At 50.7% G+C, this 6,825-nt stretch overlaps 1 pseudogene; it reads right to left on the bottom strand.

Annotated features, from left to right (window-relative positions):
* LOC136522117 (protein NRT1/ PTR FAMILY 5.8-like) lies at nt 1–2,876 on the bottom strand (annotated as a pseudogene).
* Between the last annotated feature and the right edge of the window lie 3,949 nt (nt 2,877–6,825).

Raw genomic sequence — 6,825 nt, forward strand, 5'->3', positions numbered from 1 at the left:
TTTACTTTCCAAGCATGTATTTTCTTTTGATCTGACAAATCAGAAGGGTACAAGCTTTGTACAAGTGTCTCACGGAACAGAACACGACTGAAGTCCTTTACTCTCATTCTGAAAACATTACACTACCCCTGAAATCATCCTGCAAATAGAAGTATGGAATTTTCACTCAACCTGTCAAGCAAAATCAAGATCGAACAGCCAATCGTCCTAGTCTCCACTCCACCTACTCCGAAGTCTGAACCTACCTCCCTGACGCAGATTTGCCATTGTAGTACTTGCATAAGTGCGTGAAGATCACAAAGCTGATGAAGCAAAGGAGAGCCAAGAACCAGTAGAAGTTATCCAGGCGCGCCTCCCGCGGATCGTCAGAGAACCATCCTCGGGCTGTTGCCGGGTCTCGCCGTGGCCATCTCGAGCACGGTGATCAGGAACGCGCCGAGGAAGCCGCCGACGCCGAAGACGCTGAGGTAGAGCCCGATGCCGGTGGTCCTCATGGAGGCCGGCACCTGTGTGTAGAAGAACTCCTGCATCCCCACCACCGTGAACACGTCCGAGATCCCCAGCAGAACGTACTGCGGCAGGAGCCAGAAGATGCTCAGCCGGACAGGCGCCACGCGGAGCCGCCACGGACTCGACGAGCGCCGCGGTGACCATGGCCACGACGGAGAGGACCATGCCGACTGCCGATCCGCTGGAGCACCGTGATGCCGTCGCTGCCCCCGGTGACGGCGTTGATCAGCGGGATGATCATCCTGTCGTACATGGGCACGAGCAGGATGATGGAGACGGTGATCGAGCTCTGGAGCATCGCTGGCGGGATCACGAAGGAGCCGCTGCCGACGCCGACCGTGTGGTCCATCAGCATCCCCTGCTTGGTGAAGAACGTCATCGGCTGCTGGAAGATCACCGCGAAGACGAGCAGGATCGCCCAGATTGGCAGGAGGCCGAGGATGACCTTGGCCACGCTGGGAGTGGGAGCAGCCTCATCCAGGGACGACTCCTTTGTATCTGCTGGTTCAGCTTTCAGTGGCTTCTCCTGCAACCTGCAACGTTCCAGATGTTGCACGATTAGCATGTACTGCTACAGGTACAAGAATTGCTCCTAGGATAACGAGGTGAAATACACATACTCAAGCTCAGAAGTGGCGTCGCCATTGTCGTCTCTCGACGGCAGACTGATCTTTCGGCTACTAGCGAGAATCGATTTGAGGACCTTGAAGACGCTATTCGGAGACGGCTTATTACCGGCGCCCTTTGGCTGCGTCTGCTGCTTGTACAGAGGGGTGCAGCAGAAGAAGGCCGCGACGGACAGGGCCATGACGGCGCTGGGGATGGCGAAACCGAGGCCCCAGCCGAAGTTGTCTTGGACGTATGACATGGTGGAGTTCCCCAGCAGGCTGCCGCTGCACACGCCGAAGTACCACCACTGGAAGAACATGCTCTTCACCTTGGCCTTCTCCTCCGGCGTCGCGCCTGGCTCGGTGTCGTCGTCGTCGTCCCCGATGCTAAGCTGGTCGGCGCCGAAGGCTTGCAGTGAAGGCTGGTATCCACCTTGCCCGACGGACATCAGGTAGAGCGGGAAGAAGAGCGTGGAGCGCGGCATCCGTGTCCGCAGCACTGCCCATATGGTGAGTGCTACCATTCCCTGACCAAGGAGGAGCAGTGTCAGTGGGAAGCAGAGTAAGCTGTTTTTTAACCAAAAATTGCACTTGGCAAGTATCAATGATGGCCATTTTTATGTGATGAAATAGTGACCTATCTTAAGTTTAACCAAATTTATAGAAAAAAGTCACGTTCAAAAAAAAATTATAGAAAAAGAACAATATATTTACAATATCAAATAAACCTTATTAGATACATTATTATGAAATGTATTTTCATAATGACCTCTACAAACCTTGTCAAATTTAGAATGGTTTGACTTAGAACAAATGAACTGTTCGTTGTACTCGGCTGTCTATGTCCTGAATCATCAGAAACTATGCCAAATATCTGTATCTGGAGATTGCAATAGCTAGTTAGCTACTGGCTTTGAAGCAAATGTTTTTTATGTGTGTACATTAGCGCTTGCGCTTTTTCTGAGCACGTCTGTTCCTTGACTGCAATCACAAGGTTCAGAACTGTTTTTTTTTTCTGCACATGACCGCATTTACTCATTTTTGTTCTATAATTACAATGTTCAGAAATGGACATACTCTACTGATTAATCCAAGATTGCATATTTATTCCAGAATTCCTGATTGGCACTCTAAGCCTGCCAGCTAATATCACAAAACAACAAACACAACAGCAGAACGAACAAGACTATTCGGAGTCTCCGATCGATCGAGAGGCTTTTGCCGGCATCGATCATCAACGATCGTCGAGCATGCGTGGAAATTAGTTAGCAGGCTACAATCATGGACTTACGAAGACGTAGAGCAAGGAGGAGGCGGCGATCGTGCAGTAGCGGTCCCAGTAGGAGTCAGCCAGGATGGCGCTGACGAGCGGCAGCATGAAGCTGACGCCGTTCCAGGCGATGACGCTCTTGGCCGCCGCCGCCGTGCTCATCCCCACCACGCCGGTGAGGTACGTCACCAGGTTCGATCCCACCCCCTTGTTCGCGAACCTCTCCACGCCCGCCATCGCTGCCACATCACAACCGTCGGCGCATCGATCAACAGGCTCATCTCGAACCGCATTACTGTACTTCAAGCTAGCAGCTAGCACCGGAAAAAAGAAAAGAACGGAAAAAGTCGTTGAGTAGAGGTGGCATTGTTGATTACCTATGATCAGAACGCATGGCCGGCTCAGCGTCGCCTTCGTCGGCGGCGTCTTCTCCGACATGCTCGCTCGTCGCACCGCCGCGGCGAACCAGACGTCAGCGTCACACTGGCGACTCGTCGCTCAGCTTATTCCTGTGGGAATCACTACTTATAGCGCCCGCGCGATCCGACGGACCGCCGAGTCGACCCGAATTTTTTATAATTAGACCCTCCCCGTTTTTTTTTAAAGTTTATCACAAATGAACCCCTGACAAAAAAAAATTAGGAAATGGACCCTTAGCTCGGTGCCAGAGTGACTGACGCCGAGCTAGGCGCCAGCGTCTTTGGCGTCGAGCTAGCGGGCACGGTGGGGTGGCCTGCCAGGGAGCTCGGCGCCAGTCACTAAAGCGCCGAGCTCGGCGCCATAGTGACTGGCGCCGAGCTCGGAAATATCTATCCGGCCCGCGCATCTTTCTCTTCCTTTCTTGCCCAAGCCGCCCCTGCCCGTGTCGTCGTCGCCACCCTTGCCCGCTCCACCGCCGCGCTCCGCCCCACGCCCGAGCCCACGCCGCCGCGCCGCCGCCGCTGCTGCCGGCGGCCGAGCCCGCGCCCTCGCCGCGCAGCGCCCACGCTTGCTGCTCCGGCGGCCGAGCCCGCGCCCTCGCCGCGCCGCCGCCGCTGCTCCCTTGCCTGAGCCCGCACTGCGCTGCCGTTGCCCGTGGTTGGCAGCAGCGCCGCGCCTGCCACGCCCTCTACCGCCATCCTCGCCTTAGCCTCGCCTTGGTCTCCACCGGTAGCCTCGGCCTCGCCCCGCCTTGCCGCCGTCCACCGCCGGCGTGCCTCCCGCGCCCGTCGAGCCGGACTCGCCGCGCGGAGCACCGGGCACCCCGCGCCCGCCGCACGCCACCTCTGTCGTCGGTCGCGCCACCGCGGGCCCGAATCTTCGCCTTGACCTACGCCCGTCGTCTGCCGACCCGGAAAGGTAAAAATTATGAATATGCAATGTACCTATTTAGTTGGTGTTTGTTATTTACTAGTTACTGTGATGACTCAGTTAGTTGATTTAGTGAGATATATATGTAGATAGATAGAAACATAGATACATTGGTAAATAGATATAGTTAGATAGGTACTTAGATATGTAGTTATATTTGTAGTTAACTACATATGATCTAGCTATTTAGTGAGTACACTATAAATATATACGTAGTTATTATCTTGATTACTTAGTTTGTAGTTAGAAAGTACTTGTTAAGTACTATCTATCGTCTAATTTGGACTAAAGGACATATGTTTCGTTACGTTTTTGAAATAGATGGACAACCTAGTGACCATATATCATGGAGGCATGGTTGAAAGCGATCACTATGGATATATTAAGTTTCTTGACATGCAAAGTGTGCCTGTGCTATTTAATGATAGGCATTCATTTAGTGAGATGGTTGTAAGGGCTCGGGAGGAGCTGCATTGCTTTGGAGATGATGACATTGCAGTTGATGGTGTACTGCATCTAGGTTGTCCTCCGAACATCTTCAGACGAATGATCTCAATTGGTTGTGCGGATTAGTGGGAGAACTATGTGAGATTAGCTATAAAGAGCCAGCTGCAATGTTTCGATGTGGTTGTGCGTCGGGTGTTAGTTGATCCAATACCTCATGGGTTTACCCCAGCAATGGATCATCAGGCACACATTGACCATCCCGTTCCAGAACCTTACCTGCATGTGCAGATTGCGTCTACGGTTCCTGATGCTCAATCTACCCCCAATGCGGTATTTGGAGATGGTTGTCATACTCATGTTTTCATGGCAGATCCTTCTTATGAGATCCCTTTGACACAGAATCATCCGAGTAAGTGTCTTAACCGCATGGTTTTTTGGTGCTTACCCCGTTCCTTACATCTATTTCTTTCATTCTTTCCTCATTTCTATAATGATGTTGCAGGAGACATTCCTGAGAATATGGATGTGCCCCATGTTGCTGCGCAAGTGCACTTTGAAGATGGATTCCATAGCTCCAATAGTGTTGAAATTATGCATGATTCGGAGCCATATGAGATGGCTAGGGCTCTTGATTCTGATGATGATCGTCCTGTTGGAGAGCTGACGGAGAGTGATGTTGAGATGATGAGGCGTATCTTTCCCGGCCACCGTGATCCTAGAGTTCATGAGTTCAGTGATCTTGCTCATTCCGATCAGGCGTTTGCAGAAGGACGTAATGATGAGCTCCTAGAAGCTCCTGAGGCCGGTCCTAACATGGTAATTGAGGAGGGAAGGGTGTTCAATGACCTCCTTGCTTTGAAGAGGTGGTTGCAGGCTTTTGCAGTGATATGAAAGAGGCCTTATAGGGTATTGCATTCATATGTGGAGCGCCGTTACACAGTTGTGTATGACAAGGAACGCTGCCCATGGAGGGTTTGTGCAAGAAAGCAACAGGTGACCGGAAAATGGAAGATCATAAAAGTTGTCGGGCCACACAATTGTGCTGACCATGAGTTGACACTGAGGCATCGGCAGTTGACATCTACCCTCATTGTCAAGCGGTTGATGGGAATTTTATAGGGAGAACCCAACATGAAGGTGAGAACAATTATCAGGACTGTTGAGGCGTTGTATGGAGGATATGTGATAACTTATGGTAAAGTATGGAGGGCTAAGCAGCGAGCGTGAAAGATGATATATGGGGACTGGGAGGATGGGTATGAGCAGCTGCCAGTTCTTTTCAATGCAATCAAAGTGGTGAATCCAGGCATGCATTATGAGTACATCCCAAAACCTAATGCATGGAAGGATGGGAGACAGATATTTTTTTGTGCCTTCTGGTGCTTCCCTCAGTGTGTCGACACCTTTAGGCACTGTTGTCCCGTCTTCTCCATTAATGGTATGTTCTTGATTGATAAATACCAGGGCACACTTCTTATAGCCATATCCTGTGACGCGAACAATAAGTTGGTTCTTTTGGCATTTGCTTTGGTTGAGAAGGAAAATAACGACAGTTGGGGATGGTTCTTGAAGCTAGTCTAGATACACGTGGTTGGGCCTGGTAGGGAGATTGACGTCATATCTCATAGGCATCAGGGCATACTTAATGCCGTGCGAGAGCAGTTAGAGGGGTATGCACCTTTACACCATCGTTGGTGTACTCGACACCTTGCCGAGAATCTACTCCAAAAGGACGGTGTCAAGGGTAACTTTGATCTATTCCAGGAGGCTGCTCGACAGCTTGAGGACAAGTACTTTAGGGAAAAGTTGGAGCAGGTCAGAACCGCATCAAATACAGAAGGTAGACAATGGCTCACAGGTTTGATGAGGGATTTGGATAAATGGATGAGAGCTCACGACGCCGATGGCTGGAGGTACGAGTTTCAGTGCAGCAACATGGCAGAGTCATTCAATAAGTTGCTATTAGGGATACGTGGTATGCCCGTGAATGCAATTGTTCAATTCACCTTCTATAAGCTTGTTGCCTGGTTCAACGATAGACACGCCCATGCATTGCAGTTGAGGAGTGATGGAGAGATATGGGCTCCGAAACCAAAGGCACACCTAGAGAAGGCAAGAGAAAGGGCTGGCACACATGAGGTTGCATGCTTTGACCATGCCATTGGGACTTATCAGGTCAAGCATAGGGGCGGTACAATGTCCGACGACGAGGTCTGAGAGTCGAGGATACATGTGGTTGTCCTCCAAGATTTCAAGTGCACTTATGGTAAACCAAGGCAATACCACTTTGTATGTTCTCATTTGGTGGCAGCAGCTAGGCATTGCAACTATAATATCGAGAGGAGGATACCTCACGAGTTCAGTGTCAACATGCTTGTGAACACATGGAGCCCCCGCTTTGTGCCTTTCCGGGACCCTGGAGAGTGGTGAAAGGTCCTTGTTTGGTTTTGGTAATTGAGTGACAACTTAGGTGGACTAATTGTGTTTATGTGAGATACACAGGTGATTAGTCCACAGGTACATGTGTGTGAGCAACATATGCCATGGAGGTGAAAATGGCTTGGAGATGTTGCAAAGCTCACACATGTGATGATGAAGGAGCTTAAATGCACATGAGACATGACATTGAGTCATGTGATC

This window comes from Miscanthus floridulus, chromosome 18 (genome assembly GCF_019320115.1).
Source record: "Miscanthus floridulus cultivar M001 chromosome 18, ASM1932011v1, whole genome shotgun sequence".
Classification (NCBI taxonomy): Eukaryota; Viridiplantae; Streptophyta; class Magnoliopsida; order Poales; family Poaceae; genus Miscanthus; species Miscanthus floridulus.